The sequence below is a fragment of the Ursus maritimus genome, unplaced genomic scaffold (genome assembly GCF_017311325.1).
Source record: "Ursus maritimus isolate PB19 unplaced genomic scaffold, ASM1731132v1 scaffold_26, whole genome shotgun sequence".
In the NCBI taxonomy this organism is placed as follows: Eukaryota; Metazoa; Chordata; class Mammalia; order Carnivora; family Ursidae; genus Ursus; species Ursus maritimus.
In genome coordinates this window covers 17,247,613-17,260,105 of record NW_024425119.1, presented here as the reverse complement: position 1 = coordinate 17,260,105, position 12,493 = coordinate 17,247,613, and the positions used below count along the sequence as shown (strand labels likewise).

The 12,493-nt window shown below is 35.6% G+C and overlaps 1 protein-coding gene across 2 annotated transcripts in view; it reads right to left on the bottom strand.

The window, feature by feature from the left end:
- Positions 1-12,493, bottom strand: part of PIK3C2G (phosphatidylinositol-4-phosphate 3-kinase catalytic subunit type 2 gamma) — a 318,577-nt gene that overhangs the window by 99,582 nt on the left and 206,502 nt on the right. The gene's annotated exons all lie outside the window — the stretch shown is intronic.

Below are 12,493 nucleotides of genomic sequence, written 5' to 3'. Positions count from 1 at the left end.
TGCAAGGGTGGTTCAACATTCGCAGATCAATCAGTGTGATAGATCATATCAACAAGAAAAGAGTCAAGAACCTTATGATCCTCTCAATTGATGCAGAAAAAGCATTTGACAAAATACAGCATCCTTTCCTGATTAAAACCCTTCAGAGTGTAGGGATAGAGGGTACATTCCTCAATTTCATAAAAACCATCTATGAAAAGCCTATAGCGAATATCATTCTCAATGGAGAAAAGCTCAAAGCCTTTCCCTTAAGATCAGGAACCCGACAAGGATGCCCCCTCTCTCCATTATTATTCAACATAGTACTAGAAGTCCTTGCAACAGCAATCAGACAACAAAAAGGGATAAAAGGTATTCAAATCGGCAAAGAAGAAGTCAAACTGTCTCTCTTCGCAGATGACATGATACTCTATATGGAAAATCCAAAAGACTGCACCCCCAAATTACTAGAACTTATAATTCAGTAATGTGGCAGAATACAAAATCAATGCTCAGAAATCAGTTGCATTTCTATACACGAACACTGAGACTAAAGAAAGAGAAATTAGGGAATCGATCCCATTTACAATAGCACCAAAAAATCATACGTTATCTAGGAATTAACTTAGCCAGAGACATAAAGGATCTATATTCTAGAAACTACAAATCACTCTTGAAAGACATTGAAGAAGACACAAAAAGACGGAAAAATAGTCCATGCTCATGGATCAGAAGAATAAACATAGTTAAAATGTCTGTGCTACCCAGAGCAATTTACACTTCCAATACCATGCTGATCAAAATACCAATGACATTTTTCAAAGAACTGGAACAAACAAGCTTTAAATTTGTGTGGAACCAGAAAAGAACCCGAATTGCCAAGGAATTGTTGAAAATGACAAACAAAGCTGGCGGCATCACGTTGCTGGATTTCAATCTATACTACAAAGCTGTGATCACAAAGACAGCATGGTACTGGCAGAAACACAGACACATAGACCAATGGAACAGAATAGAGAACCCAGAAATGGACCCTCAGGTCTATGGGCAACTAATCTTTGACAAAGCAGGAAAAAACAGCCAGTGGAAAAAAAGACAGGCTCTTCAATAAATGGTGCTGGGAAAATTGGACAGCTATATGCAAAAGAATGAAACTTGACCACTCTCTCATACCATACACAAAGATAAACTCCAAATGGATGAAAGACCTCGATGTAAGACAGGAATCCATCAAAATCATAGAGGAGAACATAGGCTGCAACCTCTTTGACATCGGCCACAGCAACTTTTTTCATGGCACATCTCCAAAGCCAAGAGAAACAAAAGAAAAAATGAACTTGTGGGACTTCATTACGATAAAAAGCTTCTGCACAGCCAAGGAAACAGTAAAAAAACAAAACAAAACAAAACAAAACAAAACAAAACAAAACAAAACTAAGAGGCAGCCCACAGAATGGGAGAAGATATTTGCAAATGACACTACAGATAAAAGACTGGTATCCAAGATCTACAAAGAAAGTCTCAAACTCAATACATGAGAAACAAATAATCAAATAAAAAAATGGGCAGAAGACATGAACAGACTCTTTTCCAATGAAGACATACAAATGGCTAACAGACACATGAAAAAATGTTCAAAATCATTAGCATACAGGAAATTCCGATCAAAACCACAGAGATACCACCTATGCCAGCTTAGAATGGCAAATGAAGCAAGTAAACAAATGTTGGAGAGGATGTGAAGAAAGGGATCCTCTTACAATGTTGGGAATGCAAGGTAGCAGCCACTTAAAACAGTGTGGAGGCCCTTTAAAAATAGAGCACCCTAATCCGGGATTGACTCACTGGGTATTACCCCAAAATACAGAACACATGGAGTAGTATTCTACAATAGCTAAATTGTGGAAGGAAGATGTCCCTCAATAGATGAAGTGAAAGAAGATATACAATGCAACAATACCAAGAAACATAGTTTTAACCTGACACCAAGATTAGCAATATGATGGAACTGAGGAGATTATGCTAAGTGAAATAAGTCAAAGAGAGAAAGACAATTATCATATGGTTTCACTCATTTATGGAACATAAGAAATAGCAGGAAGATCGGTAGGAGAAGGAAGGGAAGAATGAAGGGGGGGGGTAAACAGAAGGGGGAATGAACCATGAGAGACTATGGACTCTGGGAAACAAACTGAGGGCTTCGGAGGGGGGTGGGTATTGGGATAGGCTGGTGATGGGTATTAAGGAGGGCACATATTGCATGGAGCACTGAGTGTTATACGCAAATAATGAATCATCGAACATTACATAAAAAACTAAGGATGTACTGTATGGTGACTAACATAACATAATAAAAAATTATTATATATTAAAAAAAAAGATGAGTCTTGTGGAATTTAACATTCAGTGGTGTGGTAAAAGGGAATCTCCTGCATTGAATACTGAGAAGCAGAGAAAAATCAGAGAGTGATTATCTATTCCAGAAGGCAAGTGGAGAGGTATTTTGAGGAAGGAGAAGTCATCATTGAAATCTGCTGATAAATTAGGTAAAATGAGGAATGGATATTGTTGAATTAAATACTATGCAGGTCATTGTTGATCTTATTATTTTTTAAAGATTCACTTTTTTAGTAGAAAGATAGACAGCGCCGGGGGAGGGGCAGAGGGAAAGGGAGAGGATCTCAAGCCAACTGCCCAGCTGCTCCATCCCAGGACCCTGAGATAGACCTGAATTGAAATCAAGAGTCAGTCGCTCAACTGACAGAGCCACCAGATTCCCCTGATTTTATCATCTAATAAAGAATAAAGTCAGATTGAAGTGGTTATGGAATGGAAAGTAAGGAAGAGATCTCAAGTATTTAGACAACTCCTTCAGGAAGTTTGTGATGAGCAAAGTGGCACGGAAATTGGGCATTTGAGGCAAGGTTATTCAAACTTTGGAGAGACAAGGATATTTAGAAGGATTATTTAAGAAGGAGAGGATAAATATGCAAGGAAAAATGAATTATTGATAGTATAACGTATGCTAGAAGGTGGGAGGGAAATGGCTCTGAAGTACAAATGGAAGGATTGGCTTTAGAAGGAAAAACAGATCTACTCTAACAAGAAGGAAGAAGTTTATGTAATTAAGATGTAATTAAGTTTGTGAGTTTTGTATTGAGTAGAAAAGCAGGCTCTGTTACTATTTCTATTTTCCCAAGAAAGTAGGAAGTTGTGGTTGTCTATCTAAATAAAGTAGGGAGTGGGGAATAATGGGAAGGAAGATATGAGGTTCATCCCACAAGAATAAAGTACAAATCCTTGTGGAGCATGAAATAGTGAGATGGTCACAGAAGAGTCGTGAGATTGCTGGGCTATGAGGACAGCTTATTTGAAAATGGGGACAATGTTTGCCCTGTAGCGTCGATGGTTTCTTGCAGTACTTGGCTGCTGTGTTGTAGAACAGAGAAAGATGAGTGGGTTATGGCACATGCTTATCTTCTGCCTTCATACTTTCATTCACAATACTTGACTATTAAAGATAGGCTTTTTTCGTCTTTTTCCCACTAATTTAAGCTCTCACCCTTTCTTCAAAGTCAGGCTATTGTTACACTTCCTCTTGAAATCTCAATATCACTAGCCCTCACAGTGGAGACTGCCTTATTCTGAAATATATTTTTAAGGACCAAGCATCCTAATTTTAATGGATGCCCTCTGAAATAACTGAGGTGTTGTATATCCTTAAAATGAGTGGTCTTCCATTTATTGTTCTATTCCTTAAGCAAATATGTACATACTTTAAAAATGAATGATGTTCAATTTTAAAGTATTGAGCACATAAGCTATTTAAGGACACCATAATTTACAGAAGTAACTTTCTCCAATGTGAATTCTACAGTCTAGATAACACCCCTGTGCTTCATCCCAACAGCTCGGGGTGGTCTTTGGCCATCTGAAGTTCAATAAAACCGTTCCTGGTAGACTCTGAAAACTAGAGTCACATGCCATAAGCAATTAACTTCTCTTAGCTATTCCTATTAGATGGCTTTTTTTTAATGTAAGAAAAAAAATTAAAAGAGAATGACAATTGTGCCTGCCTTTTCACCCCTAAGAGAGCACATTGCCCACAGATGGGAGAAGGGCCTTGCTACTTTAACACGTGGTCTTAGTTTATGAATGCTTCTCACGGTGCAATCATCTTGCAACATATTTGATTGTAGTTGTTAGAGATATAAATTTGATATATATCATGGCCATAAATGCAGGATAACTATGTCATCTGTTACTAACTAAAAAAACAGCCATCTGTCCCAATACTGGAGAGAAAACAGAGTGTTCTGGGATTATTGAGAAATGGGAGTATCAGTTTCCTACACGGCATCTTCCCAATGGTCCTACTACCTACTGCGTATGACTTTGGACAAGTTATAACAACTAAGACTTCTCTCTCTCTTAGTTCTTGATCTGTAAATTAGAGAAAATAACAGCAGCTACCTCAAAGAGTCCCTGTGAGGATTAATTAGCTAATGCATACCAAGTATTTATGAGGCTTAAAAGGGTAATTTTGACTATTTCCTTTAGAATGTGATCCCTTATACCAGATGATGCAGCATCACACTAAGGAGTGCTTACTTTTTGCCACTCCCAGTGATAATCCAGAGCAATGTGAGAAGAGCTACCTAGTTCAACGCTGCTGATGGAGGCAGGGGATCTGGAGAGTAAAATGGAAAGATAGAGAACTCTATGAAGGATTCATGACAATAGAATCTGTTTGCTGGTCTCTGTGAACATATGCATTTCTTCTTTTTATACTATAGTTCATCTAGTATTTACTTGAGCAACTGATAATGTCAGTAAATGGACATAAACTTTATTCCCAAACTTCAGACTCGAGTGTTTGAATATGTATTTGTAGCCTGAATTGAAATGTGGGACCCAGTAATGAGGTACATTTTATTTTTATTATTGAAATTGTTATTATTAATTTCTATATGGTTTTGCTCTCAGGAAATATCATAGTAACATTAAAATATATTGTCTTGGAGATTTAAGAAAGTGCAGACTCCCATCATAGTGAATGGTGATATCAGTATACAAATAAATGAATGCAGACAGAGTACACTGGGAATGTTTAAGCCTACATTTTTCTTGATATCACAAATGACCTACATTTCAGAGAACACATTTTGCTGTCCAACAGAAACAACCCAAGTCTCTTGTCTAATATCCATGAGTTAATTGAGAAAGCAAATTTGGAATCTCCATTGGATAGGATAGAACCTTGTGTAATTAGACAACACAGGAAACCTCCTATGTGCAATATAGAGAAAACATAGGGTGAATGTACATTACAAGAAGAGCATTTAATGCCCCATGAGATCTTCAAGCTCTCAGCAATTATTAACTAAGGGGACTCTCACCAATAATCTGTTAACTGTAAAGTATGTTTTTTTCTCCTAGTCTAGCCTGTTGTAGATGCGCTGTGGGTCCATAGTTAGACTCTGAGAGGTCCCTGATCTTAAACTGCTTAGAAACTTTAGGACTGACTCTGGAGTTCCTGTCAGGCTGAGATATATTATCTTTCTTATTTGAAAAGGGTAGTTAAAACAGCTACCTCTTCAAAATGATCAGTCATACTTTCTCACGTCTGATATTTTGGGTGTGAGTTTATAGTAAGTCAGGATTTTATGAGGATAAGAAGAGACTGGTTAGGTCAACTCCTCTAGAATCTCATGTTTCCTCCCTGGAGTTTGAGTCCAAGAATAAGTGTACAGTTATGCTTTGCATGGAATTCCAGTGTATGCTTGGAACAGACGTTAGTCTAGCTATGAGGAAAAGATTATCAATGCCATAATGCTCATGTGAAATTGGATTGTGGTATCACATTTTAAATAGGATTAGGTTCTCAAATCAAGTTGGAAATGAAATCAAAAGTAGTCCAAGTTACCTCTGAAAACATTTAAATCGCCCATAAAGTTACCATTTACATGTTCAAAATTTATGAACCATGCTTGAAATGGACATTTTATCTCTTACTAAGTTAAACGCCATGAGTTAAACTCTGTGTAGGAGCAGGTACCGTTTCTTCAATTGAACGCCAGATGAAGTTCTTACACTAGGGTCATGTTTAGGAGACATGTGTAGCCTTTCTTTAAAAACTAGATTCAGACACAGTACTATCAGATGCTTATATTGACAGGCACATACCTTAGACCAATTGAAGAGAGAATGCGTGTCTTCCATGTCAAGCATATTTTGTTCACAATGGAGTACAGACTCATTGAATACCAGAAGGCAGAATCCTCCTACTATTTTAATTGTTCTCTCTTCCTCTCTTCTTCCCTCTCTCATTTTGTTCCTTTTATTCCCTCTTTCTCATACTCTCCACCCTTTCTTAATTATCCCTCACTCTTCTCATCTGAAAGCTCACAAGTCTCTCTTTGATGAAAATTCATGTTTTGTTTTGTTTTTTTTTTTTTTTAATTGGAGGAACTGTTTTATACATATATTGGGAGGGAGGTAAATATAGAAAGGGTTACTCAGAAGAAACCAGATAATAAAACCTAGCGGAATAATATGGGGGGGTGGGAGAAGATAAATGATAGTGAGTAGATGAAAATGACAGAACAACATTTTTCTGGAAATAAGTCCATGTGCGAGTACTTTGAACATCAAAACACTATTCAGATGTTAGGTGTAGTTTTCCTAGGACTGGCTTTGTGACTGGTGGAAGCCTTTGTGAAACTTATAGCGTACCAATTTTTTTTCCAATTATTTCATTGTGGTAGAATACACATTACATAAAATTTATCATCTCAACAATTTTTAAGTGTATAGTTCAGTGGTATTAAATATATTCATAATATTGTGCAACCATCCCCATCATCCATCTGCATAGTTCTTTTCATCTTATAAAACTGAAACACTACACCCATTAAACAATAACTCCCCATTCCCCCCTCCACCCAGTAGCTGGCCACCACTATTTTGCTTTTTGTTTCAAAGATTGTGATTACCCTAAGTACCTCATGTAAGTGAAATCATGCATGTCTTTTTGTGACTGGTTTATCTCACTTAACATAATGTCCTCAAGATTCATCCATGTTTTAGTATGTGTTAGAATTTCCTCCCTTTTAAGGCTGAATAATATTCTATTATATGTGTATGCCACATTCTGCTTATCCATTCTTCTGTGGATGGACCCTTGGATTGCTTCCACATTTTAGTTATTGTTAAAAATGCTGCTACAAACATGAGTGTACAAAGATCTCTTTGAGACCCTGCTTTCAGTTCTTTTGAGTACATGCCCAGAAGTAGAATTGTTGGATCATATAGTAATTTTTTATAAATTTTGAGAAACATAACATTTTTTGAGGCCATACTGTGTCCCATAGCAATAGGACCATTTTACATTTCCACTAACGTTGTACAAGAGGTCCAATTTCTTCTCATTCTCACCAAGATTTGTTTTCTGTTTTTTAATATTATCCATCTTAATGGGTGTGAGGTAATGATTATCAAATTTTGAGTCTCATTCTCCAGACTCCCACACGTAGACTGACCATTAAGTAAAAATCCCTCGGTAAATTTATAGTTAGACTAACAGAATATAGCAAGTTCTTATAATTTTATCTTCAGAGAAATTGTACTTTCTCAGGTCAAGAGAGGTAAATTTTATGACATTTTTGTAGTGATCCTTCAATCAACCAAAATTGAGCCTCTGCTAAGTGTCAGGAACTAGCTAGGTGCTTAAGATACAAAGATGTCTTTAATAAAGGCACTCACAGTTGGAGAGGTATTGGAAAGTGTACTTTTTTTCAGATACTGCTTTCAGTAAAAAGAACCACAATGTTTATTAATAAACAATTGTGTGAATAACAGACCAATGAGACTCACCTAGTTTCAAAGAACATTAAGATAGTAACTAAAGCTTGTGGGAGATCATTAATGCCTACAAAACATTTGGATTACTATGAATATTACATTAAACCAGAATGATTGGAGTAAGACAAAAAAATCTTTTAATCTGCTAAGGGAGTTTTTTTTTTCAAGGATGGTTTTAAATTAAGGATATTTAGAATATAAACATAATACTCAAATTAGAAATTAAACAAATTTTTAAATCAGTGGTTATTAACTATTGAAGATAATGTCAAGATAATTATAGATACAGGGCATTTTTATGACTAATATTGAGATGAAAATTCTGAGATTAATTATATTCAGTGATTGGTGATTTATTGGGAAAAGCTTGAAAAGGGTAAAAACCATGCTATAAGAAGATAGATACATAATATTTTGGTTATCTTCATGTAAATATTTTAATAGGAAAAGAAAAGAGTTGGAATTTTATTTTGTTTGTGTTCTGGAATGATTTTTCATCTGTTTTAAATATGGATTTATGTCCTCTGATATGGTGGTGCATATTTAATAACCAACTCACTTTTTTTTAGGGAAAAAAAAAGGTCTTATTTGTGACATTTGCCAATTTTCATGGTGTATATACTTTCACTATGGCTGCTTTCAGGCTACCAAAGTGATGTCGTTGAACATGGAGTTGAGAAGGAATACACACAATATGCTCTTGCAAGCTAGCGTGATCCAGGTCTAGCACACTCTGCTTATGTCTGAAATTATATTGGAAGTCAAGAATGACTTGGTGAAATACCTTCCAGTCTAAATGAATCTGAAGAACACTGCAATGCAATCAACAAAATTGCAATGCAATCTGTCAGTCAACAAGCTTCAAAGTCAGAGAACTTTAGGGATTAATAGTTCAACTCATGAATTTCAGAGTGCACACTTTAAAAAAAGTACAAAAATAAGATATTTAAATAATTTTAAACACAAAGACACAATAATCACCTAGAGATGCAGTCTCATTTCTTGTCACTTCATTTCGAGTACTTACATTACAGTTAATTACAACAACATTTCTAGAGACTTTACTCGAAGCAAGACACTCTTCTAAGCACTTTACATATATCAGTTAATCTTCAAAAAAAACTGTTTCATGAAAAACTAAATTGAATCACAGAGAAGCCATTTGTTCAAGGTCACATCACCAGTATGTTGTAGAATGGAATTAAAAGAAAATCATACAGTCTATCTCCAGGGTATCTGAGCTTAACCACCACTCATACCACCTCTAAAATTAAAGACTTCATGCAATTCTAGCATTACTGAAGTGAAAGACCATATAGACTGTGAAAACATAGTTTGAAAAAATAAAAATATGAAACAATGAATTAGAAGAACAATAAACATCACCAATAAAAGGCCTTCCTTAATTTTTCTTCCTCTGTAAGAGAAATTACTGAGTTGAAATTTACAGTTTATTACAATGATATCTTTTATGTAATGAGAAAATTGCTATATAGAAATCATTGCTACAGGGGAAATTTGAGTGAAAAATTGTGGATGCATAATTTGTTAACCACTTTAATTTGAATCTTTGTGAGAGAAAATAAAGAAAGAAGATAATAATTAAGCAATATTTCAAAAGAGAAACCAATTGGCTTCAGAAAGTTGGTGAAATTCTTCATTGTTTCCATTGTAAGGATTAGCCAAATTTTCCCTAGAATCATTAGAGAATGCTACGGCTGAATTGCCCTGTGATTTAATCTACTGGTTTAAATCCTCTTTATCTAATCTCATAATTAAAACCAATAAGGAAGGATTGTTTGTTTATATACAGGATCTGAAATCCTTCATATTCATAACTGAGATGACATTTCTTTTTCTTTCTTCAAAGTTAGAAAGTCTACAGGAGGCTCCAATTTGGTCTAAGCATGGGCTTTCCGGATTTCTGGGAAAATGAATTCAGGGGAAAGGTTCAGTGACACCTGGGCAAGAATTCCAAATGAGAGTTTTGCTGGGCTAATTCAATATAATCCAAGAATCAGGAGAGCCAATGTCTATGGACATTTTCTAAACAGAATCGCATAAATGTTTAGTGTGAGATGTTCCGGAATGATGATGTAAGCGTGGATATAAAAGGGCAATGGCCCAGCAAGAAATCAGTTTCTTTCTCAAGATCCTGCTTGTAAGGAAAACATCACCTCATTGCTCTTCCTTTTAAGGAAACCAAAGATGAAAGGAAAATCTATCCCCAGATATACTACATCTGGTTCTGCTCTGTTGGTCTGCTAATTTCCATTATTAAATTCTGTATCCTTGGCTAAAGGATATATCTACAACTTAGAGGGTGCCTCATGTGTGTACATGATTTCTTTTTTGCCAACCCACAAACCATCCACAACTGAAAAATACTACTCTTTATGTGCAGTTGAGCAATGATTTAGGTAAGTGTATTATGAAGTAAAATTAGTTGAAATGTGTTAGTAAATCTTTGTAAACCTAAAAAGTTATACAAATACTTTCCTCTTCCATGTTTTTAAGAAGTAGACAGTAGTAGAAACACATGTGTCTGGGATACATACACTTTCTTGTCCCAGTGGGTGAAGCATTTTATGTTAATGAGTATGATCCTGGGTTATTACTGTTATTATTAGAGCATTATATGGCCTTGCTAGACTGTGAGAGATGAGGATAGTCCTAGGGCATGATTTACATACTTGACTTTGTACATTATGGGTAGGTTATTAATATGTCTAGTATGTGTTTAGAAGAAGTTAGTGAAACTCAGTTTTTCTCTAAAGATCAGGTCTAAAATGTAAAAAATGTAGTATAAATAAGAATGTTCAGAATACAGAATACAGGATACAGAAGTTTGATTTATAAGAAGCCTATTGTCAACCTAGCAACCAATAAGAACAACCAATGATCCTAGGATAGAAGAAGTCAGCTATCTTATGAAACAGCATTCAAATGAACTCTTGAAATAACTAAAAAAGACTTGGAAGAAAATTATTAGACTGTTAGAACATATAGGAGTAATAATGAGTAGGAATAGTTCAGTTTAACTTTTAAACTCGGGGCAGAAGTATCAATTTCAAGACAGAAATCCAACGACACATTGCTAATGAGTCTTACATAGCCACTGGTGGAGACAAAATCTTGCAAATAATAATCCAAGTGGTTCATAGTGCTGCAGTTGGCCCCCTTAACTGGTTAACAATAATTAATAATCTCAAAGGAAGATAGTGCCAACTTCATTTTTGTTCATCTAATCAATAATTATTGAATGACTGAAGGCTTCCCCGTGAATGGTTTATTACCTGATAAGCAATATTAAGAACCTACTATGAGTAAGGATCTATGCTGGGTACATTTCCATGTACCTCAGACATAGCACAAAAGAGATTTAAAATTGGCAAAAAGAGGACCTGGATAGACATTTTTCCAAATAAGACATACAAACAGCCAACAGATGTATGTAAAGATGCTGAACATCACTGATCATCAGGAAAATGCAAATCAAAACCACAATGAGATATCACCTTACAGCTTTTAGAATGGCTAGTACCAAAAAGCAAGAAATAACAAATGTTGGTGAGGATGTGGAAAAAAACCAAATTCTTGTGCAGTTGGTAGGAATGTAAATTGATGCATTCAGTATGGAAAGCAGCATGGAGGTTCCTCAAAAAATTAAAAACAGAAGTACCATACAATCCAGTGATTCCAGTTCTGGGTATTTACATGAAGAAAATGAAAACATTAATTTGAAAACATATATGCACCCCTATAAATAAATGAATGGATAAAGATGTAGCAGATATACACAATGGAATATTACTCAGCCATAAAAAAGAGTGAAGTCTTGCCATTCATGATAACATGAAATCTTCACCTTTACCTCCTATTGCCCACCCCTCTCCATCCACCTCTAGGCCTTCTTGTCATTGGAACACAGCAGGCTTATTTCCACATGCATGGCTGTTATTTCTGCTGTTCTCTCTTCTTAGAGTACTATTCTCATGGATTTCCACACGGTGGATCATTAATCACAAAGTTGTGTCTCATCTCTTCCTAGAGGCCTCTTTAAAATAGCATCCCTCTTCCAATCACTCTCTATCCCATTTCTTTGCTTCAGTTTCTTATTAACAAATTAAACTCCTCCTTTTCTCATATTATTTCTTTACATGCTAACTTATTTAATGTGTGTAATCTCTACTAGAAAGAGATCAGGGTTTGTGCCTGCCTAGTTTACAGTCATATCTTCAGAGCCTTGAATGGTAGTTGCTTACTAGGTATTTTTGGAATGATTCAAGGCAATTTCAGTGTAGGAAATGTGCTAATTTTATGATATGTAGACCATGGTGCTTGCCATAGGCAATATAGCAGATCTACTGAGGCCATGAATTCATGCCTCATTGTCCACTCAAGGTTTATAAGAAAATGAAAATATTATATTTCAGACAATCCAGCCTGGAACAGTATTAGTGTCTCATGGGAGAAGTCCACTAACAATTTGAGGAAATCTAATTTGTTCCATTAACAATCTATTGAAAAACATATTTCCTTCAATGTTATTAGATATATAAACATGTTTATGTCATCTGGGGGATGTGAGAGATGGGGAGCAAGTCATCTGCTAGGTTTCTATGCCATTACATGTTATATATCACTCTAG